General features: G+C 42.1%; 1 protein-coding gene across 17 annotated transcripts in view; it reads left to right on the top strand.

The window, feature by feature from the left end:
* LOC122561637 (potassium voltage-gated channel subfamily A member 1-like) overlaps window positions 1-24,626 on the top strand; it is a 250,780-nt gene that overhangs the window by 154,814 nt on the left and 71,340 nt on the right. Inside the window, exon 5 of one of the 17 annotated variants that reach the window (XM_087999621.1) lies at window positions 10,351-10,369. The exons of the other annotated variants lie outside the window; for them this stretch is intronic. The gene's annotated coding sequence lies outside the window, so the exon portion shown is untranslated. Of the gene's footprint in view, window positions 1-10,350; window positions 10,370-24,626 lie in introns of those variants that run through there. 17 annotated transcript variants of the gene reach the window in all.

The following is a 24,626-nucleotide window of genomic DNA, read 5'->3' on the forward strand; positions in this document are numbered from 1 at the left end:
CACGTAGTGTCCTTGAGACCCTTCGGGAAAAGGAGAGGGTGGATCCTGTCGAACGGTTCCCTGAGCAGGCTGTCAAAGCCATTTGGCAGAATGCCTCATCGCCAGAACTTTCCAACAAGCACCAAGACATGGCTTGGCTGGTGGTGAGAAGGGCTCTGCCTGTGAGATCATTTATGCACGCCCGGACTCTCAGCCGCACCGCACGCTGCCCTCGAAGTGGCTGCGGGGGGGGGGGAACGAGACTGTCACACACCTCCTTCTGGAATGTGCCTATGCAGAGGAAGTCTGGAGAGGAATGCAGTGGTGTCTGTCGAGGTTCGTCCCGAGCAGCGCCGTGACGCGGGATTCCGTGCTCTATGGTCTGTTCCCCGGGACGCACACCGAGACGAACATCAACTGTGCCTGGAGGATCATCAACTCGGTGAAGGACGCTCTCTGGGCGGACCGAAACCTGCTGATCTTCCAGCTGAAGGAGTTGACCCCGACTGAGTGCTGCAGACTGGCACATTCCAAGGTCCAGGACTACGTGTTGAGGGACGCGCTGAAGCTTGGGGCAGCTGCCGCCAAGGCGCGGTGGGGAAAGACCACCGTCTAACATCTGCCTGCCTAAGAAGAACAGGGGGCCCACGCAGTCATTTGGGCTCCGCTGGCTTCTGAGCTCAATGTAATTGCACTAACCTGTGAATATGAATGATTACCCTGTTTCAATACGTAAAGAAATGGAATGTTTACAGAATGATGACATGTCCAATTGTATAGATTAAATATATATGAATAAAGTATATTTTTGAAATAAAAACAAAAAAAATTCCCTCCTGACTGGGGGTGAAAAAATACACCCAATGCCACCCTCACCCTGATGGCCACCTTTGTGTGTGGCTGCATCAAGCTGTGCATGGATCCCTGGTACGCAAACACCAAGTGTCACTATGTACTGAGGTTCTACCTGTCCCCGGTGTTGCAAAGGATGGGCCTGGCCTCGCTGCCGCGGAACGCTCCGAGTAGTTGGACCGTTCCGTATCACCTGTCCTTCGTGGAGAAATTTATGAAGAAAAACACCTTTGACCACAAGTCAGCACGTAGTGTCCTTGAGACCCTTCGGGAAAAAGAGAGGGCGGATCCTATCGAGCGGTTCCCTGAGCAGACTGTCAAAGCCATTTGGCAGAATGCCTCATCGCTAGAACTTTCCAACAAGCACCAAGACATGGCTTGGCTGGTGGTGAGAAGGGCTCTGCCTGTGAGATCCTTTATGCACGCCCGGACTCTCAGCCGCACCGCACGCTGCCCTTGAAGTGGCTGCGGGGGGGACGAGACTGTCACACACCTCCTTCTGGAATGTGCCTATGCAGAGGAAGTCTGGAGAGGAATGCAGTGGTGTTTGTCGAGGTTCATCCCGAGCAGTGCCGTGACGTGGGACTCCGTGCTCTACGGTCTGTTCCCCGGGACGCACACCGAGACGAACATCAACTGTGCCTGGAGGATCATCAACTCGGTGAAGGACGCTCTCTGGGTGGTCCGAAACCTGCTGATCCTCCAGCTGAAGGAGTTGACCCCGACTGAGTGCTGCAGACTGGCACATTCCAAGGTCCATGACTACGTGTTGAGGGATGCGCTGAAGCTTGGGGCAGCTGCCGCCAAGGCGCGGTGGGGAAAGACCACTGTGTAACATCTGCCTGCCTAACGAAGAACAGGGGGCCCATGCAGTCATTTGGGCTCTGCTGATGCCTCAGCTAATTAAATGGGTATATGATTGAAAAATGTACAGACCTGTATAAAAATGATAAATTCTGATCTCTGTATGTACATGTTTACATATGTATGGCATGACCAATTGTACAGACCATCAAATTATTTTATGAATAAAATATATTTTTGAAATAAAAAAAAAATTCCCTCCTGACAGGATACCACCCACCTCTAGTGAGTCTGTCCTGATGATGGAGCAGAATTTACCCAGGGGTGGTGATGATGGTGTTAGGATATTGTAAACAATGATTCCATGAGAGTGACTCTGTCAGACTGTTGCCTTATTCCTCTGTAGGGTGGTTGTATGAGGTTTTGGCACCAGCCCCCAGATGTAAATGAGACTGACTTTGCAGCAACAACAGGGCTGAGTTTGTGATCATCCTTTCTAGTATCTAGATTGATGCTGGGTGGTTTCTCCAGTTCCATTCCTTTCTTTAGACTTTGTAGTAGTCTAATATCATTGAATGGCTTGCTGGGCCATTTCAGTAGGATTTCATTAGACCATGTTGCTATCAGTCTAGAGTGGCATGTAGGCCAGACCAGGTAAAATCTCCAGCACTGAAGGACACTAGGGAACCCATGGGTTAAAAGTAGGTTATTTGCACAGCAGTTAGATGGCTTGATTTGCAGGAGTACTGTGGTGCATTTTCAAAGAAAGGAGAGGAGCCACAGAAACGTATCTGATAACGAAGAAACAATCCAAATTGCAATATATTTTAATGGAGAAAATGTGCCTAGACTTTTAGGATGAATTGGTGCTGCAAATAATTCAACATGGGGCAGGCATTAGAGGAACTGTTGAGCATTTGTCATGTTCTATTAACTGAAGTTTTGTTAATTGTATGGAACTAGCTTTTGTGCTGATAAATTTTCAAGCAGACGGATTGTAATGCAGTCAATCCAGTGATTGTATTAGAAATGGAAGTGTCACTCATGGCGCATTTTACTTTTGAAACAGCATTGTTAAACCATATATTTGTGGTGTCAGATTTAAAAAAAAATCAAAAAGCTCCTGCAAAGCTGGAAACGTGAACATTCCGTGATAAGAGTTCATCGAGATTTGGCTTGCAACCTGAATTTGAATCAGACTGTAACTGCATACCTTTCATGATTGCAGGGCACCATGCTTACATAAAGCTCAGATATCTTGCAGAAAGCGGTACACGTGATGGAAGTCAGGATGGTTGTGCACAAGCCTGGGCAACAGATTCTGTTAAAGGTTAATGAATCTGATTAATGAATCTTTGCTTCAACTAGCTTTCAATTTAAATCAGGTTATGATTATATACAGTGATAATTTGTATATCATTATATGGTCCCCAACCCAATCTACGTTATCAAATTAAGATCTTGGTAATTAAGAAATTATAATTCACATATTATTCTGAATTCTCTATACCTTTAGACCTGTTCTAAAGCACTGGTAATGATTTTATTTTACCCTATTCAATGAAAGAAATATGTGCTTCACACTGCAAGTGCCTACTGACTCTGATTAGATCCTGTATTAAGCTTCATTACATGAGTCATTTTCATAGCCTGAATGGAATGAGCTGCCAGAGGAAGTGGTGGAGGCTGGTAAAATTACAGTATTTAAAAGGGATCTGGATGTGTATATGAATAGGAAGAGATTAGTGGGATATGGGCCAAGTGCTGGCAAATGGAACTAGATTAGCTTAGGATATCTGGTCAACATGGATAGTTGGACCGAAGGGTCTGTTTCCGTGCTGTACATCTCGATGACTCTATGACTCTAAATCCTTGTTTCTGTTGGTTGCTGATGCCATGAGCAGCCAACCAGTGCCATGATGGCTTCTGGGTTGTAGGCTACTCAACACAACAAACTTGGACCAATTGCCATAGTTAGCACAATGGAACTTCCTGGAACTTTTGTCAAAGTTTGCAGGCTCAGAAGGAAATCAGTTGTTGTCAAGGTAACAAAGCAACTAGGGCCAATAGGGCCATAAGAAAGGAGTGTTGAGGGAAAATCTGGTAAAGAAGATTCGGCAGGTACCCAAAAATCTTGCCCGCATAAAACTCTCTAAAGTTGAAACCAGCAAATTTCTTCATAGAATAAAACATGCTTTTAAAATAGTTGTTTTTTTGTCAAAGGTTCAGACAGACATGGTGCCCTTTACTACTGAGGTAACAAGTGACCTGTCCCTGATCTAGCAACTGTGGCAGGGACAATATCAATTATTTCATGTACTGTGTCACTTAGCAGTCATAGAATTAGTTCATGTTTAACACTCATTGAAACACAACAAATTGTATGGTTTGGCAGCATGCCAAAGTGATTGGCCCTAAGACTAAATGATGGGTGAGCTAGAGCTAGAGATAACCTTCTGTCGAGAATTCCCATTTTTTATTCTACTTCTTTTACATCACTGGGTCTGTTTGACATAGGCAGAGGCTTCACTGCCAATAACCCATCAAAGACTCTTAAAGGGGGATTTGGACCTAGCATATCTAGCTCCTGTACAATTACTGGCCTCATAATACACACACACACACATGCACGCACACACACACACAGAAGTTACAGCACATTGTTTTAATGTGAATGTACATGTTAAAGAGAGTTAAAAGCTACCTGACAGCACCAAATGTTCTGAAAAAAGATGCAGTGTAACATGTGCTCCAGCTACTGGGGTAGCTGGTTGCCTGGACATGACAAAACAGATTCGAATTAGGCCAATCAGTTTAAATTGTACCCCGAAAACTACCAAACTCCAATCCAGAATTTAGTATATTAACAATCTTAAAAGCCAATGACACAATCCGATGCTTTGGGGTTATAAGACCAGGGAAAATTAAACAGTCGAGAAGAGAACTGACAAGCTACCGGGTTCATAGCTCCTTGAAAGTGGAGTCGCAGATAGACAATAGACAATAGACAATAGGGGCAGGAGTAGACCATTCTATCCTTCGAGCCTGCACCACCATTCAATATGATTATGGCTGATCATCCTTAATCAGTATCCTGTTCCTGCCTTATCTCCATAACCCTTGATTCCACTATCCTTGAGAGCTCTATCCAACTTTTTCTTAAATGAATCCAGAGACTGGGCCTCCACTGTCCTCTGGGGAAGAGCATTCCACACAGCCACCACTCTCTGAGTAAAGAAGTTTCTCCTCATCTCTGTCCTAAATGGTCTACCCCGTATTTTTAAGCTGTGTCTTCTGGTTCGGCACTCACCCATCAGCGGAAACATGTTTCCTGCCTCCAGAGTGTCCAATCTTTTAATAATCTTATATGTCTCAATCAGATTCCCTCTCAGTCTTCTAAACTCAAGGAAATACAAGCCCAGTCACTCCAGTCTTTCAGCGTAAGGTAGTCCCGCCATTCCAGGAATTGACCTCGTGAACTTACGCTGCACTCCCTCAATAGCCAGAATGTCTTTCCTCAAACTTGGAGACCAGAACTGCACACAATACTCCAGGTGTGGTCTCACCAGGGCCCTGTACAGCTGCAGAAGAACCTCTTTGCTTCTATACTCAATCCCTGTTGTTTTGAAGGCCAGCATGCTATTAACCTTCTTCACTACCTGCTGTACCTGCATGCTTACCTTCATTGACTAGTGTACAAGAACACCCAGACCTCTTTGTACTGCCCCTTTACCTAAATTGATTCCATTTAGGTAGTAATCTGCCATCCTGTTCTTGCCACCAAAGTGGACAACCATACATTTATCCACATTAAACTGCATCTGCCATGCATCTGACCACTCACCTAACCTGCCCAGGTCACCTTGTAATCTCCTAACATCCTCCTCACATTTCACCCTGCCACCCAGCTTTGTATCATCAGCAAATTTGCTAATGTTATTACTAATACCATCTTCTATATCATTAATATATATTGTAAAAAACTGCGATCCTAGCACTGATCCCTACGGTACACCACTGGTCACTGCCTGCCATTCCGAAATGGAGCCATTTATCACTACTCTTTGTTTCCTGTCAGCCAACCAACTTTCAGTCCAAGTTAGTACTTTGCCTCCAATACCATGTGCCATAATTTTGCTCACTAACCTCCTATGTGGGACTTTATCAAAAGCTTTCTGAAAGTCCAGGTACACTGCATCTACTAGATCTCCCTCGTCCATCTTCAGAGTTACGTTCTCAAAAAATTCCAGAAGATTAATCAAGCATGATTTCCCCTTCATAAATCCATGCTGACTCTGACCTATCCTGTTACTACTATCCAGATGTGTCGCAATTTCATCCTTTATAATAGACTCCAGCATCTTTCCCACCACTGAGGTCAGACTAACTGGTCTATAATTTCCTGCTTTCTCTCTCCCTCCTTTCTTAAAAAGTGGTACAACATTAGCCACCCTCCAATCCGCAGGAACTGATCCTGAATCCATCAAACTCTGGAAAATGATCACCAACGCATCCACGCTTTCTAGAGCCACCTCCTTCAGTACCCTGGGATGTAGACCATCAGGCCCCGGGGACTTATCAGCCTTCAGACCTAACAGTCTCTCCAACACCAATTCCTGGCAAATATAAATTCCCTTAAGTTCAGGTCCTTCAGCCATTATTACCTCAGGGAGATTGCTTGTGTCTTCCCCAGTGAACACAGATCTGAAGTACCAATTTAACTCTTCTGCTATTTCCTCATTCCCCATAATATATTCCCCTGTTTCTGTCTTCAAGGGCCCAATTTTAGTCTTAACCATTTTTTTCCCTTTCACATACCTAAAAAAGCTTTTACTATCCTCCTATATATTTTTGGCCAGTTTACCTTCGTACCCCATTTTTTCTCTGCGTATTTCCTTCTTAGTAATCTTCTATTGTTCTTTAAAAGCTTCCCAGTCCTCCGTTTTCCCACTTACCTTTGCTATGTTATACTTTTTCTCTTTTAACTTTATATGTTTCTTAACTTCCCTCATCAGCCACGGCCACCCATGCCTCCTCCTAGGATCTTTCTTCCTTGAATGAACTGATCCTGCATCTTCTGCATTATACCCAGAAATATCTGCCATTGTTCCTCCACTGTCATCCCTGCTAAGGTATTGCACCATTGAACTTTGGCCAGCTCCTCCCTCATAGCTCTATAGTTCCCTTTATTCAACTGAAACATTGTCACTTCCGATTGTACCCTCTCTCTCTCTCAAATTGCAAATTGAAGCTTATTGTATTATGGTCACTACTTCCCAATGGCTCCTTCACTTCGAGGTCCCTGATCAATTCTGGTTCATTGCACAATACCAGATCCAGAATTGCCTTCTCCCTGGTAGGCTCCAGCACCAGCTGTTCTAAGAATCCATCTCGGAGGCGCTCCACAAAGTATCTTTCTTGAGGTCCAATATCATCCTGATTCTCCCAGTCTAGCTGCATGTTGAAATCCCCCATGACAACTGTAGTAACATCTTTGCGACAGGCCAATTTCAGCTCCTGATTCAACTTACATCCGACATCCAGACTACTGTTTGGGGGCCTGTAGATAACTCCCAAGAGGGTCGTTTTACCCTTAGAATTTCTCAGTTCTATCCATACTGACTCTACACCCCCTGATTCTAGGTACCCCCATGCAAGGGACTGAATATCATCCCTTACCAACATGGCCACCCCACCCCCTCTGCCCGTCAGTCTGTCCTTACGATAGCACGTGTAGCCTTGAATATTCATTTCCGAGGCCCTGTCCACTTGAAGCCACTTCTCAGTTATCCCCACAATATCTTATCTGCCAATTTCCAAAAGAACCTCAAGCTCATCCATCTTATTTCTAATGCTTCGTGCATTCGTATATAGTATTTTTAATTTGTTATTGCCCTCACCCTTCCCATCAACTCCTACTTCAGCCCAACCTTACAGCATGATCCCTTTTAGCTTCATTGATACAGTTGTCTTTCTTGACTTCCCTTGTTCTAACTTTCCCTTCAATTTCCTTCTTAAACATCCAGTTTGTCCCCTCCCCCCCCCCCGTTACTTAGTTTAAACGCAGCTGTGCTGCAGTAGCAAACCTGCCTGCCAGAATGCTGGTCCCCAACTTATTAAGGTGCAAACCGTCTCTTTTGTATAATTTATGCTTACCACAAAACATACCCCAGTGATCCAAGAATTTAAATCCTTGCTTCCTGCACCAGTTCCCCAGCCACACGTTCAAGTCCATTATCTCCCTGTTTCTGGCCTCTCCAGCCCAAGGAACTCAAAGCAAACCGGAGACAACCACTCTGGACATCCTGCTTTTCAGCCTTCTTCCTAGTTCTCTGAAGTCCCACTGTAGTATGTTCCTCCTCATCTTCCCGACATCATTTGTGCCGACATGTACCACCATCTCTGGCTCTTCACCTTCATCCTTGAGGATTTCCTGCACTCTGTCTGTGATGTCTTTAACCCTGGCACCCGGAAGGCAACACACCATCCTTAAGTCCCGCCTGCTGCCACAAAACCCCGGTCAGTTCCTCTCACTATGGAGTCCCCTATTACCACAGCTCTGTGCGATGTCCGACTCTTCCGTTCTGCCTCCATGCCAACCTTTGATTGACAGACCTGGCTGCCTCGCGGACTGGCAGTGTCATCTCTCTCTACTGTTTTCAAAAGATTCAACTTGCTCCTGACAGGTACTTCCCCGGGGGTCTCTTGCACCTGTCTCCTCTCTGCCTTCCTCACTGTCTGCTTTCTTCTGCTCTCTTCTGGTATGGTCGGTGTAATAACCTCGCTGAAGGTCTTGTCCAGAAACATCTCGTTCTCTTGAATGAGCCTAAGGTCCTGGAGTTCTTTCATCAGTGCTGCAATATGTTCTGTCAGTAGCTGAACGTGCACACACTTTCCACACTTATACGAGCCAGACACACCAGAGTTGTTGACCTCCCACATCAAGCATGTAGCACACTGAACCAGCTGGGCAGTCATGTCTTCACCCTCTTCAACTGTGGCGTAATCACTTCACTCAACCTCCTTGTCAAAGACTCCTGAGCTAAAGCCTCAATCTTCACTCCACAGGAACTTCCTTGGACCCTCTTTTTTGGGGCAAGTCTGTGGACTTTTAATTTAGGTTAGAGGAGGAGGGTGGGAGGGAGGCTCTACTTTGTAGGACCTGGGGTCTAGAACACACCCACTCAAATAACAATCACTTACCTTCCCGATCGGCTTTGTACTCCGACTTCACTTCCATCAGCACCCACCGTTCTCTGCTGCAAAAAGGTAGATAGGATAGTGAAGAAGGCATTTGGAATGCTTTCCTTTATCGGTCAGATATTGAGTACAGGAGTTGGGAGGTCATGTTGCAGCTGTACAGGACATTGGTTAGACCACTGTTGTAACATTGCGTGCAATTCTGGTCTCCTTCCTATTGGAAAAATGTTGTGAAACTTGAAAGGGTTCAGAAAAGATTTACAAGGATGTTGCCAGGTTTGGAGGATTTGAGCTATGGGGAGAGGCTGAACAGGCTGGGGCTGTTTTCCCTGGAGCATCAGAGGCTAAGGGGTGACCTTATAGAGGTTTATAAAATTATGAGGGGCATGGATAAGATAAATAGACAAAGTCTTTTCCCTGGGGTCGGGGAGTCCAGAACTAGAGGGCATAGGTTTACGGTGAGAAGGGAAAGATATAAAAGAGATCTAATGAGCAACTTTTTCATGCAGAGGGTGGTACGTGTATGGAGTGAGTTGCCAGAGGAAGTGATGGAGGCTGGTACAATTGCAACATTTAAGCAGCATTTGGATGGTATATAAATAGGAAGGGTTTTGAGGGCTATGGGCCGGATGCTGGCAGGTGGGACTAGATTGGGTTGGGATATCTGGTCGGCATGGACAGGTTGGACTGAAGGGTCTATTTCTGTGCTGTACATCTCTATGACTCTATGTAAAATCTGTATTAAAAATAGATCTCTTAAAGGTACCTTTATCGATCAGTAACCTGAGAAGCAGAATCCCCAAGAAGAAGAAAAGACAACCGGAATACAGAGAAGAACCGAAAGCTGCCTAGTTTTGAGATAAGAAGTTTTACTTTGTAAATCATCATCGGGGGTTTTATCAGGCTAGTATTAAAGAAGGGAAGGTAAAAGATCATAGAATAGAATCCCTACAGTGTGGAAACAGGCCCTTCGGCCCAACAAGTCCACAACAACCTTCCGAAGAGTATAACACCCAACCTACACATCCCTGAACACTATGGGCAATGTAGCATGGCCAATTCACCTAGTCTGCACACCTTTCAATTGTGGGAGGGAACTTACGCAGACACAGGGAGAATATACAAACTCCACACAGACAGTTGCCTGAGACTGGAATCAAACCTGGGCCCCTGGGACTGTGAGGCAGCAGTGCTAACCACTGAGCCACCGTGTCGCCCAAAGATAGGTTCGAGAGGAGTTGTAAATAGTTGTTAGTTAATTATTCTCTGTTATACTTTCAGAAATAAAGTTTTTAATTTTTACTTTAAATAGTTCTTGACCTCTTGAATTTTCACAGATTACTGCATGGGATAAATCTTTGCTGTGTTGCTGGTTTACAGTAAACAGGAGAGTCATATTCGTCGTGTCATAACATTAGCAGTAATTTCTTTCATTGATTGGACATGATATCATCAGGAATTTAATGAATTAATAACTAAAAAAGGTAAAGTCACTGTCGTCATGTCAAACCATAGGGCTGCCTTCTCACTAGGGAAAGAGATGACTGATGGTGGTTTGCCCTGGAGGTCACCATGCCGCAGGCGATGGAAAAGGTTGAAAAGAGAGTCCTTCGCCCAAACTCCAGGCCAGTGCACGAATTAAACCCAAGCTGTCGACATCACTCTGTATCACAAACTAGCCAATTGAACTAACCAACTCCTAAATCGATAATTAAGATTATGGTCTCAACATTATAGGCACATAAAACAGAACAAATAGAAAGAGGTTAGGTCATTCAATCCATTGAGCCTGTTCCACCATTCAGTGAGATCACAACTGATCTTGTGCCTCAACTTCACCTTCCTGCATTATCCCCACCCCCCATCGATTCTCCTAGTACGTAAACAATCTATTGATCTCATGACTCTCCTGTTTACTGTAACAACCTACTGTTCTTTGGGGTACAGATTTCAATGATTCAAAACCTTCGAGTGAAGTATTTTCTTGTCATGTAAATCTAAGAAAGCTGATTTCTTAGTCCTGTCACAATAGTTAGTCTCTTAGTCTTCTTTGTCCTATAAACAATATATATAAGACACTAATGGATGGATTTCAATGAAACCTAGTGAACGGATTGAGTATGGCCCAAGAAAGAACTGATTAGATTTTGGCAAAAATGTGCATCTGATGCTCAAACTATTTCTTGGATCTGTGTAGATTGGAAGAGAAGGTGAATTGACTTCATTCTGACTATGTTGTTGATTATTTTTGATGTTGAAGATTATCTCAGCTGTCTAAGGTGAGCAGATTATTAAGTGTGGATTGTTCTGAAGCTTCATCAGTGGGATCTATGTTCTGATTAAGAAGATTATTTTTTCAGCTTTGTAGTTATGGATTATTAAATGGAAGAGCTGTAAGAGTGTAACAATGTTAGCTCTGCCGCACAGTGTTATGTGCTCTATTGAGTATCTTCTTCACTTGCTTTAGGGTGTCACCCTAAGTATATACCCTAACCAGGAGAAAAAAGCCTCTTTACATCTAACCTGTCAAGCCATGAAGCATTTATGCATTGCAACCAGACTATCTCACATTCTTCTAAACTCTGAGGAATATGCATTTAGTTTACACAATCTCTCCTCTTGCGCTTTGCCCTCATCTCAGCAATCAGACAAGCGAACCTTTGTTCCATTCTGTCTAAGTATGGATCCTTCCTTAGGATAAGGGGTCCAAAAGCGTCCACAGTATTCCATATTTATTCGAAACAAAATACGATGTAGCCGCGGTATAATGTCCATTTATTTTGATGTTAATCGAGTTAAATTATTTACAGTTTTCATGGAAGAATGGAATGACACAATTAGGTGTGCCGATTTGATTCTCCCACTAGGGATTCGCTCTCACAAGTGGCATGATTTACAGAATTTTGGCTATAATGCTGTACTTCCTTTGCCAAACTGTGCTGCCCCAATGTGTGGCTTTGCTATTTGAAGCATTCTGTCGAACAATTAAACTTGGTGATCTCCAAATTATGACTGAGAGACTGAAAACATTCCAGAAGCCAATGTAATAAAAATATAATATTGTTTATTCCTAAATTGAAATTGAGAGAGTGGTATTAATTTATGTTGAATTTATCTTATTCTTAATATTAGACATTATAATGTGATCACATTTACATCCAAAAGGCAATAGTTATTAAATAATTAGATAAAATGTAGCAGTAACAGACATCAGTTGATTACTGGAAACAACAAGAACATCAGATAATTGTAAAATAACACAGGTAACATACCCCTACTGGCAGACTCTATCTTTTCCAGACATTTGAGCTTTGTCTCATGGTATATGTTAAGAGATGTAAATAAAAAAGAGATGTAAATAAAACAAGTGTCCAAAGTGTAGGAGTTAGTCACAATGCCATAAATGCATTTATTTATGTTTTTGGACCGACTAGTCTCATAGCTCATAATGACAGCCTGTCATAACAGGTTCTTCTGATATCACCATGGTAATTCATACAGAAAATAGGACAAAGCAGACAATTAATAAATATGCTTTAGTTTGACTACTCCTATTCATATTTGGCAATTTTAATATTTGTGTGTTGCCGGCTACCATTTCTATAATTATTTATTGCAACATTTGTAGATGTACAAACGCATCTGTTAGGCCCGAATGGATTAAGTCTTACTTTATCTTGACCTGTCTCTATTTTGGTCCAACTTGATAGATTTTCACTCTGTCTGATCTCAGTTGACTTGATCTTGCTACCTAAGTCTACAGGCCTGAAATCATGATAAATTATGCTAACATTACTGCCACAGCTAATATATAATTAACACATGCTTTCAATTGGCAGGAGAAGCTCTATGTCATCTACTAATGTGCATCAATGTGGAAATTAAACTGTCGGTGTCAAAACCCTATTTATATAGAATGGGACAAGACTGCTTGGAAATTTATTTTGTCTAGTCAAGAAGTTCTGAAATGCTCAGTTATTTCCCCGGTTTCCTAAACATTTTCTATAATTTATGGATGTAATTTTCATTCCTCTTTTTTTTAAATGAGTTCTCAGCAGGACCATGGTAATTATTTCTAAACCTGAGGCAAAGTGCCAATAATTTTCCTGTGGGTAAAGTGAAGAAATGCATGCCAAGTATATCTCAGCTATAACAGGGATTAAACCCCATGCTGTTAGTGTCAATCTGATCTGTAGACTAGCACCCCCAATCCTTCCCTGGCTCTCAATGCGTAAATTCAGAAAGGGAATGTTGTATGTTATTCTTCCATTAAAGTCATCTGGATAAGACCGCACTTGATTTTCACTTATCCAAACTTCCTTGCAAGATTCCTAAACTTGTGAGCAATTCTGAATGAATTCTCCTTCCCATATCAAGAGACGTGACTGTCATCTAAACTGAAATCAACCAACACAGCATTCATTGTGAATCAAACCATCTGCCTGTGTTTTCTGTCACTAACTGTGATATCAAAGACTTAGGTTCAAAAGAAACAATTAAAAGGTCATATTAACCAATGTAACTTGATTCAGTAAATTTGCTGAAAATTATCTTTAGAAAATAATTGTTTCACAACAATTTAAGAAGAATACATAAAGCTATTGCTCAACATGAAAGCAATACTTCATTCTAGAAGGTTTGGAAACAATCTGCTGATGTCAAGGGAGCAATATGAAGAAAATGCACAAAGACATATGTAAAGGCTTTCTCCTCCAGCCTGGTTGCTAGTTCCAATTGCCTGACGAGTGAGAAATATTTCACCAGTGAGTGAAAACTATAGCTCAGACTGAAGGTACAAATGTTTCTGCAGCATCATTCTTCTCCATTTTTGTGTGGATAATTGTTTAAAAGAAAATCACATATAGCCGTTTTCTTTGCCTTTTATAATGGTGCATTGCTCCTCTAAAGAGCTGCTAATATCCAAAACAAATCTTCAAATGTCATCTTCCTCTGTGCAGGCATATGGCAGATTAGCATACATCACTACACAGTGAGCTACACCGCAACTCAATAATGTATGTCGCAACAAAGTGATGCACACCTCAATAGTGACACACTGACATATATCTCAACATAATGATGTAAACTTCAGTATAGCACTCGCATCTCAGCACAACCAAGTACATTGTAACTAACAGATGTACACTTTAATATACCAACAGACATTACTATGAGGTGACACATATCTCCACGCAAAGACATTATTGATGTATCACCTATTGACTTTGAAAATGAACATCAAAACATCATCTGACTTAATACAGTGAGGTGTGTGAAAACTAATTAATCTATTTCCTGCTGGGAATGAGCAACCGCAGAATTAGCAGTGGACCCCAAGATAGAAACCTTGGTGTGAAAGAGACTTCCTCAACTGTCACCTACATTCTGCAATAGCAATAGAAGAGGCAATGTGGTTTTATCCCAGGTGACCACTGCTGGTAGCTTGTAGTATTTGCCATCTCTATCAGTATGTGGTGCTAGGCAAATCATTTTTTAAGCTAGTTTGCTAGCACCAATCCACAATTGTCTTTGTTTAGCATCTAGTGATTAAGGGTAGAAGATATAGAACTGTAGAATATCTACAACAGATGCACTGTATCCTGATAATAAGCAAGTTTATTGCACGATAGCAATAAATATAACTACACTGGTCAACCATAATTGGTAGAACCATATCTGATCCTCCTGAAAACCAGTGTATAATCCTTATCTCCACCCACTGATTGTGTGACATCTGTAGAATGGATGGAATCGCTGGAACATGAAGCTTAACCCCTTCAGAATCATTACCTTCTACTACAGAAGATGCCTTCGTGGATAGTTTTCGGGTCTTACTCTCCTACCCGATCAAATTATTTCCATTTATGGATCAATATTTTGCACTGTTTGCATGTTACTTCTAGGGGTCATTATATTCTCATTGTTGTTCACTGCTCAATGGCTTCCCAGTTGCGAACATACCATAAAAGCTCTTCTTTGGGATCACATTCATAAAGCATTCACATGAATGACATGCTTAGGTGTGCATTTATGATCAGATCATCCCATTTGGCCTATTAGTACTTTATTAAGGAGTTAAGTTAATTTGGCATTTAACCATTTTTAGTTGTCACAGATCACTGAGGGAAAAGTGATTGGTCTTCAATGTGGGTTTGTTTAATTGATCCAATAATCAAGGACATTAAAGCCTATTGTACCACTCCACTTACTACTTGAGTTCAGATTGGCTAATTCAATGCAGTCAGAGGTGAGGGAGTGCACTTTTAAAATCAATTGTCAACAATGTACCCTTATTTCTGTGGCCCACAGGAATAGTTGTAGAAATCTAAATTAGAACCAAGGACAAGTTCTCATCTGGCTACTGCTTAAAGTAAAATATAATTGATTTCTATTACCATGTAGCAACAATCTTTCTGGGAAGGGGAACTGTGGTAAACGCCGATGCCACATTTAGCCTAGATTAACAGAAAGAGCTGAAGTGAACTAGCAGGCAACCATATTTGAGATAATAAATACTTTGATGTTACTGATATTGTTACTTAGTAAATGTTGTGAAAGTCACCAAATATCTGCTGTTGATTACAGCAGAAGCATTGCTCTCTATTTGACTTATTCACAGAGCTCACTATTAGCCTCCTTCATTTACTTTTGCTTTAAGCTGTTGAATGATGTCAAACTAAGTATACCCTTCAGTTGACTGGACTTTGCGTCTGATTAAATTGCCACTTAGCATAAACCAATTGGCAAGTCAATCAAAGCAAATACTCAAAGTGAGGACAGGAAGCAGTCAATGAGGAAATTCAAAAAGTTCTTAAATAGCTTAAAAGGCTCTTGGTCACCTGTCCCAGTGCTTCCTTAGGTGGCTCGGTGCTAAATTTCATCCAATTTATGCTCCTGTAATATTTTTATTATGTAAAAGGGTATAGATCAATCCAAATTATTGGTATCACTATTTTAGTTACCTTTTATTTTAAATACAGATAAACTCTGACCCATGTTAAAGTTTAATAACTATCAAATGCTCCAATACTAATGCAGTGGCAGCTGTGTGTTAAGTTAGTAGCAGGTGTACTGTTTACCACATTGCTGTGCAGTTTGTTGCTGAGATATTTGTACAAATTGTCTCTGGGTAACATATGCAGAATGCAAATGAACAGCATTTCTTAGAAAATATTTATTCTACATGTTTAATGAGTGGTGTCAATTTGCACTAAATCTGTACAATGTGAAGTCTAGAATTGAACTAATTCTAGACTTTGCCTCATTCTAGAGTCTCTTTGGACCTTGTTTCAATTCTGGTGTCATAGCTGTGGTATAAATATGATCACTTACACTAGTTCAAAGTACTTGTGATTTTTACTGCAAAAGGAATTGGAATTAAAGTCATCATTAAAGAATTACAGTGCAAATAATGATCTTAAAGCCATTACCGAGACCGTTTACAGATCAAAGCTGTGAACCAAATAGTCAGGCACATGTAGCTTTTTGAAAGGACAGGCAGGAAAGGAAGGGTGGTGGGTTGGCTTTGTTGGAATGTGATGGAATGAGTACAGTTGTAAGAAATGATCTTGGGTCAGAAGATGGAATATCCATATACATGGAGATAAGAAAGCACAAGGGAATGTACTTATGGGAGTAATCTATCATCCTCCAGGAGATGTACTGTAGCTGAGCTGGGAGATTTGTTCTCAGATGTTTGTCACCATGCTAGGTATTTTCCTTTGACATGACAGCCCTATTCACATCAATAAACATCACCCTGACCAAAGAAACACTGGCTTCAATGAACCAAGGACACAACCACCTGACAGCATCAACTCCATGAACAAGGACAGCATCCTCAAACTAATAGACCTATGCCTCACAACCCACTTCACCTTCAACGACAAGACCTACAAACAAATCAACGGGACACCCTATGGGATCACCAATATCAGGACTCTTAGCAGAAGCAGGCATGCAGAGGTTAGAACAAACAGCCCTTCCCATGATTCAGCCTAAGCTTTGGGTCCGCTATGTGGATGACACTTCTGTCATCATGAAACGCAATAAATTAGAAGAAACCCACAAACGCATAAACAACATTCTTACTGGTATAAAGCTCACTAAATAGGAAGAGAACAAAATAGACCCCTTCCTAGACATCTCGGAAGAATGAAAAGTCAATGAAGAGCTACAGACCAGGATTTACAGGAAGGCCACACACACTGACCAGATACTCAACAATAGGAGCAATTATCCCAACACCCACAAACGGGGCTGCATCAGGATATTATTTAAATGAGCAACAACACAATGCAGCACCCAGGAACTAAGAGAAGCTGAGAAAAAACAATTATACAACGTATTCAGGAAAAACTGGCACCCGATAAGCGCAGTCCGCCGATTCCTATACAACAGACCTAAACAAGAAGACACAACGCGCCCAGAGACTCTAGCCACCCTGCCATACATTAAGGCCATCTTGGAGATGATGACCATATTACTCTGGCACTGGTAGCCCACAAACCTACCATCACTCTAAAATAGCTCCTGATGAATTTAAAGGAAATGTACTAACAACCAACTGAACAAATGTCATATAGGAAATACCCTGCAAGGACTGCAACAAATATTACATTAGACAGATAGGCAGGAAACTAACCACCAGGACACGTGAGCACCAATGGGTCACCAAAAGACATGACCAACTGTCACTAGTATCCATACACACAGATGAAGAGGGACACCAGGTCAACTGGGACAATACATCCATCCTGGGACAGGCTAAATAAAGACATGCATGAGAATTCCTGGAGGCCTGGCAGTCAAACTGGATCTCTACTAACAAACATATCGATTTGGACCCCATTTACCAATCTCTAAGAAAAAGAATTGGAAGTGATATCACCCACCACAACAGAACAAGACACATAAATAGAAAGCAGGACAGAACACCAGCGCTTCATCGGAGGCTCATTGATGATGTCACCTAGCACGGTGATTAACTGTCTGAGAACAAATCTACCAGCTCAGCGAGCAAACGTACAACCTGAGATAGGGAGGGCAGGTAAAAAATATAGAGACATTCATCATGGGTTGCATTAATCTTTATTTAGACTAAGAAAGTCAAATTAGCTGAAGTAACCATGGAAAAACTCAGAGTGTATTCGAGACAGTCTCCAAGAATAATTTCGGGGGAGGCAATCGCCTAGTGGTATTATAGCTAGACTACAGAAACTCAGAAAGGAACAAAGAATCTATTGATGAAACCATTGTCAATTGTTGGAAAAACCCATTTGGTTCACTAATGTCCTTCAGAGAAGGAAATCTACCATTCTCACCTAGTCTGACCTACATATTCTCCAGACCTACAGCAATGTAGTTGACTCTCAATTGCCGTCTGAAATGGCCAAACAAGCCAATCAGTTGTATTGATGGGTACAATATTTTGGAAGAAATGAAACCGGACAGATCGCCTGGCATCATCTTAGGCACCAGAAAAGACAATGACAGAAACAGCCCTGTCAACCCTGTAAAGTCCTCCTCACTAACATCTAGGGGCTAGTGCTAAAATTGGGAGAGGACAGAAAAATCGATGTTTTGGGGAAAGCCCTTCATTGGGATTCCTGATTCCTGATGAGGGGCTTATGCCCGAAATGTCGATTTTCTTGCTCCTCGGATGCTGCCTGACCTGCTGTGCTTTTCAAGCACCACACTCTTGACTCTAATCTCCAGCATCTGCAGTCCTCACTTTCACCTAAAATTGGGAGAGCTGTCTCATGGACAGGTCAAGCAATAGCCTGACATAATCATACTTAGGGAATCATTCGTCTGAGACAATGTCTCTGACACCACCATCACCATCCCTGGATATGTCCTGTCCCGCTGGCAAGACAGACCCAACAGAGATGGTATAAAATCGGGAGGGTGTCACCCTGGGATTCCTCAGCATTGACTCCAGAGCCCCTGAAGTCTCATGGCTTCAGGTTAAACACATGCAAGGAAACCTCCTGCTGATTACCACGTACATCCTCCCTCAGCTGATGAATTAGTACTCCTCCGTGTTGAACAACACTTAGAGGAAGCACCAAAGATGGCAAGGGCACAACATGTACTCTGGGTGGGGAATTGCAATGTCCATCAACAAGAGTGGCTCAGCAGCAGCATTACTAATCGAGCTGATCGGGTCCTAAAGGACATCGCTGCTCGATTAGGTCTGTGGCAGTTAGTGAAGGAACCAACAAGAGGGAAAAATGTACCTGACCTCATCCTTACCAATCTGCCAGCTGCAGATGCATCTGTCCATGACAGTATCAGTATTAGTGACCACCTCATAGTCCTTGTGGAGATGAAGTTCCGCCTTCACATTGAGAATAACATGTATCGTGTTGTGTGACACTATCACCATGTTAAATGGGACAGACTTCAAACAGATCTAGCAGCTCTGTATGCCGCAGAATTGTACTCCATGTAACCTCATGGCCCGGCATATCCCCCAAATCAACCATGACCATCAAGCCAGCAGCTCAACCATGGTTCAATGGACAGTGAAGAAGGGCATGGCAGGAGCAGCACCAGGCATACATTAAGATGAGGCATCAACCTGGTGAAATTACCAAACAGGGCTACTTTCTTGCCAAACAGCATAAGCAGCAAGTGATAGACAGAGCTACTGGATCCTACATCCAAAAGAGATTGACAGGCCAATGGTTTACCTCTGCTCCTATATGTTATGGTCTTGTTGTGGTTAGTCAGTGAAACATATTCACATGAGGTGCAGATGTTCATTAACAGCAGAGCATAAATATATTGCACAAAAGTAAAAAGGCAAAGTTTCATATATACTGGCAGTCCCTGGGTTATGAGTGGGTTTTGTTCTGGAGACTGTACATAAGTTGATTAACATGCAAGTCCGAACACAATGCTGTACAATGCAGAGCAGTCATTTGTAAGTGTAGGAAATGGCTGTACATTGGGTCTTTAAAATTACACCCCTGAAAGAGATCCTGTTTGTAAGTACAGGCATTCATAAGTCAGACGTTTGTAAACCAGTGACCTCCTGTATGTGAGAGAAAGTGAGTTCTGCAAATGCTGGAGAGTCAAAGTCAAAACATGTGGTGCTGGAAAAGCACAGCAGGTCAGGCAGCATCTGAGGAGCAGGAGAGTCAACATTTCGGACATAAGCCCTTGATGAGGTCAGTAGTTCAGTTGGCTGGTTTGTGATACAGATTGATGCTAACAGTGTGGGTTCAACACAAACACCAGCTGAGATTATCAGGAAGGCTGGTCCTTCTCAACGTCTCTTGCCTGAAGAATGGGGACCCTTAAGTTAAACTACCACCAGTCATTGCTTTCTAATAAGAGATGATTTGGAGATGCAGGTGTTGGGCTGGGGTGTGCAAAGTTAAAAATTACACAATACCAGGTTATAATCCAACAGGTTTAATTGGAAGCACTAGCTTTCAAAGCGCTCTGAAAGCTAGTGCTTCCAATTAAACCTGTTGGATTATAACCTGGTGTTGCGTGATTTTTTAACTCTAATAAGAGTGTAGACCATAGGACAATGGTGACTTTATCTTTGCCTCTGTGTATAAAACAGTTAGAAAGATCTTGACAAATGGCAAAACCCTAAATTTCAACCTGCTTCCCAATACTGTCCTTTTGCAGATACTCAGTTCCAGAGAGAGTCACTCCTACTTCAATTCTTTGTTTCTTTTTTACTCAATTGACTCCTCCCAATTTCTTTCTCTGGACTGCAGCAACAATTTTACTATTACTTTCCAACTTAACTGTTCTGAACCTTTAACAATTACAATGGCCCAAACTCATTCTAACAACTTGAAGATTTCTCTCCAAACTCATGTGCCGTATGAATTCCACACACCCTAGCACTTTGGCTATTGTGACTGGTTCCCCAAACTAAAAGCTTGATTCTTCTGCCACAAGAAGCTGTCCTTCCCTCTGAACTCAATAGCTAAAATGATGGCTTTCTGATCTGTTTTAAACTTGCCAGAATAAAGATTCCATCCATTTGTGCTTCAAGAGTTCATGCAGACACATGACCGCAGTCACATGCCTTCTTAGAATTGATGCAATTAGGTCATTGCTTCAAATGACTTTCTAATCAGTTTTAAACAAAAAAACCCTTCACATATCTGAGTCATATCCATCTGCCTCTACTTTGAAATTCAAGTCCCAAAATATACATTTCATCACTCTATTCAAATTTAGTAAACGTAATCCCAGACTTTGTTTCAATGGATTTATTTTGTTTTCCTATCAAACATACAAGTTTAAGGTTTAGGAATTCTAATAATTATTGTGGCATATTTTAATTTGATACAGACAGTCTAAAATGTTCTTTTCCTGATCATTACTTTAGTCTGTCAACTTTACAGTGTTGAGGTTTGCTCTATGAAGCAGAAAATTGGAATGCCACTGCTGGTAACACTGTGCCAATTGCCTGTGTAAATGAGTATGCTCCAGTTATGATTCAGAGCAATAGATGCTATTGGGGGCATATGTTAGGGAACATATGCAAGAACCGATGGAGGATCTTGTGGTACAGTTATAGTATTCCTACTTAGAATACCCATACTGATGTTCACCTGCCCCCGAACTGTTTCATTCGGTGTCTAAACAAAGTTGGTTAAACAACCAGCTTCTAAGAACCAGTATTGGATCTTGTGCCACAGTAGTTTGTATTCAAATCTCACCTGCCTTGCAATTGTGTCTGATAGACATTTACAGACAGTAGGAGGGCATTCAGTCTCCTTCAGTCTCCTCCAGTCAACAAAGATCTGATTGCATGAATACCATTTTCCAGCTCTTGTGTTATATTCTGAGGCTATGTCAACAGATGTGAATATTTGAAAATGGTTTAAATATAACAAGAGTTCCTGACTCAACCAGCCTTTCAGGCAGTTAGTTTCAGATTCCTATCGTCCTATGGGTGAAAATATTTCTCCTTTACTCTCTGCTTGGCTTTCTACCTCCTATCTTAAATTATGTCCTCCTGGTTTTTGGCCCCTCTACTAAAGAAGAAAGTGTCTTTCTCTCCATTGTATCTATGACCCTCATGACCTTTTATATCTCTATCAAGTTTCTTTCTCAACCTTCACTGCTTCAAGGTAAACAACTCCAATCTATTCAATTGTTCATCTTGGCTAAGACCCTCCAACCCAGGCAACATCCTGCTAAATCTCTTAGGTGCCCTCTGTAATTTAGTGACCAGAACTGCATGCAGTATTCCAGTTATGGCTTAACCAGTGTTTTATTCAGTTCTGGTATAATCTCCCTGCTCTTATATTCTATATCACAAGAATTCAAGGCAAATATCCCATGTGTCACATCACACTAACCACCTTAAATAATTACCCTGCTACCTTCAGGAATCCATGGATATGCATACTATGGGCCCCTGATCTTCAGTACTTATTAGGGTCCTTAACACATAATCCACGTCCAATTATTAGAAATACTGACCAACTTGATGTTGATTTCTGATTTTCTATGTTGGTCCATGTAACGTATGCCACAGATAATTGGTTTCTTTATGAGTCAAGACACATTGAAGTTTATTTACAACACTAACTCTTTTCAAGGCTATGATATCACTCACTTACACACACAGTCTGGATTCTGTGTTTATTGATGCTAGTAGAAATTACATAGAAAAGTGACTGAGAGGACAAGCAAGGAGAGTGGCAGAAAGTCGATTGGGAACCTTTGTGCCAAAGCATGTTGTGTGAAAGGTACTGGCCCATCTGGTCTGGTCTGCCATTAGACAACAGGTCGGTTTGTGAAAGAAATAAATCAGTCTGTACTTACGCTGTACTGAGTTAACGTTGGAAGACAGAATGTTCCGGTTACTATTTTGCCAGATGCACGTTTACCAGATTAACAAACAGTACTTGAGAAGCTGCATCTTCGGAGCTCAATTTTGTGGTGACACATTAAATAAATACTACTCTAACATTTAGCAATGACTCCCACAAACTATCAGCTAATGTCAAACTTTTCTGTCTCCAGAATTGGAACAGCAGGCATTTGGGAAAACAGTGTGTGATTGGTTGCAGTCCTCCCCTCTCACCCACTTGATCTGACCAACTTCTTCCCACTTCCAAAGATCCAGTTGCTTGATGTTGGCAAGCTCCAGTGCCAATGATCAAAGCTCTTTTTTCCTTGTAAAGCACTAACAAACTGACAGTTAGCATTTTCAGCATTGAGCAGACATTCTTTATGAAGCTAATTTGCCGTAACTAGATATGTTCACTCTGTGAGCAAAGGAATGCAGGATGAGGCTGTGGGGGGATTTTCAAGTTGTATGTAAACCCAGTGCATCCACATATTGATGCTGCCATGATTGATACATGAGAGAAAGAGGAAGCGTTACAGCTGAGCTTAATGCCAATTGCTAGTTTATCAAAGGTATGTTCCAACTGTAATAGCTCCAGGAAAACCACTGATGCATTCTGTATGGATAAAATGCTAAGAATTAAAATAGAGACTACTATATTAGGTAATATGTAGTAAAAGAACCAATCAGAGAGCAGAGTAACAAGTTTTTTTTTAAAAGAGCTGTAATTTCTTGTATTTTTTGGGCATAGGCTGGGAGTAGAAGGGGATTGTAAAATAAGATGCGATGGTGGGGGAGGAGAGCATGGGTAAAGAGTGGTTAGTCATGTTTAGCTTGTAATTTTTCCATTGCAGTTTTACTTTGGGACCTTTGATAGCCTATTAATGGCCTTAAAGGGTCCCCTTCTACAGCCATTGATTGCCCATGCCAAGTGGAAAAGCTGTCAACTGCATCCTGGGGTGGTTTGACTGTGGGCTAGATGATGTGGTCCTTCCTGCTCAAGTATCCTGTGCCCAACAGAGGTTGCCAGCCACCCCATCCCATAGGAGTGGCTAACCATGATTGCATTCCCTCTGAGAATTGCCTGAGTCCCATGACCCCTTGCTGGAACCCACCCCACTTACCTGCACTCTGACCTTCACAGACTGGTTGCAGCCCCAGCAGTGACAACCACTTCCTGTGATAGAAGGAGTAATCTCGAATCTCTGATTAACTTGGAGCGGTTTCCCTCATGAGGGCTGATGCTGCGACCAAAGGTAACCAGTTCCTTGAGCCATACAAAGTGAAAATGTAGCTTCCCCTGCCAGCACAGGTGAGCTCAGAAACAACTTTCCAGTGAGGGGCCACTGCCTTTGTGTTCGCCCTTGGCCAGGCATAAGGTTTGTTTTTCTTTTTCAGGTGGTTTGGGGGGGGGGGCGGGGGCGGGGGCGGGGGCGGGGGGGGGGGGGGGGGCAGATGCATATCTATGTTTGATAGTGCTGCACGTGCTAATAGGACTTCACTTTTAAGCTACATTGTATGCAAATATATACATTGCCGTGGGTGGCTTTTTATCTTGAACGAAAGAAAGAATAAAGTGACTGAGGGGAGCCACTGATTTATTTCTTTACTACTCAAGTGGAGTAATTTAATAATATTGAGGCAGATGCCACTGTGAAAAGGGGCTTCATTAACCTGATACAGAGTCAAAACATGTGGTGCTGATAAAGCACAGCCGCTCAGGCAACATCCGAGGAGCAGGAGAGTCGATGTTTCAATCAGAAGCACTTAATCAGGAATGATGAAGGGCTTCTGCTCGAAATGTTGGCTCTCCTGCTCCTCGGATGCTGCCTGACCGGCTGTGCTTTTCCAGCATCACACATTTTATCTCTGATCTCCAGCATCTGCAGTCCTCACTTTTTCCCAGTTGATATTAACCTGATACAGTCACGTTATATATGCTATTGAGCAC

This window comes from Chiloscyllium plagiosum, unplaced genomic scaffold (assembly GCF_037043375.1).
Source record: "Chiloscyllium plagiosum isolate Xiang-an unplaced genomic scaffold, Cpla_swu_hap1 HiC_scaffold_23, whole genome shotgun sequence".
Classification (NCBI taxonomy): domain Eukaryota; kingdom Metazoa; phylum Chordata; class Chondrichthyes; order Orectolobiformes; family Hemiscylliidae; genus Chiloscyllium; species Chiloscyllium plagiosum.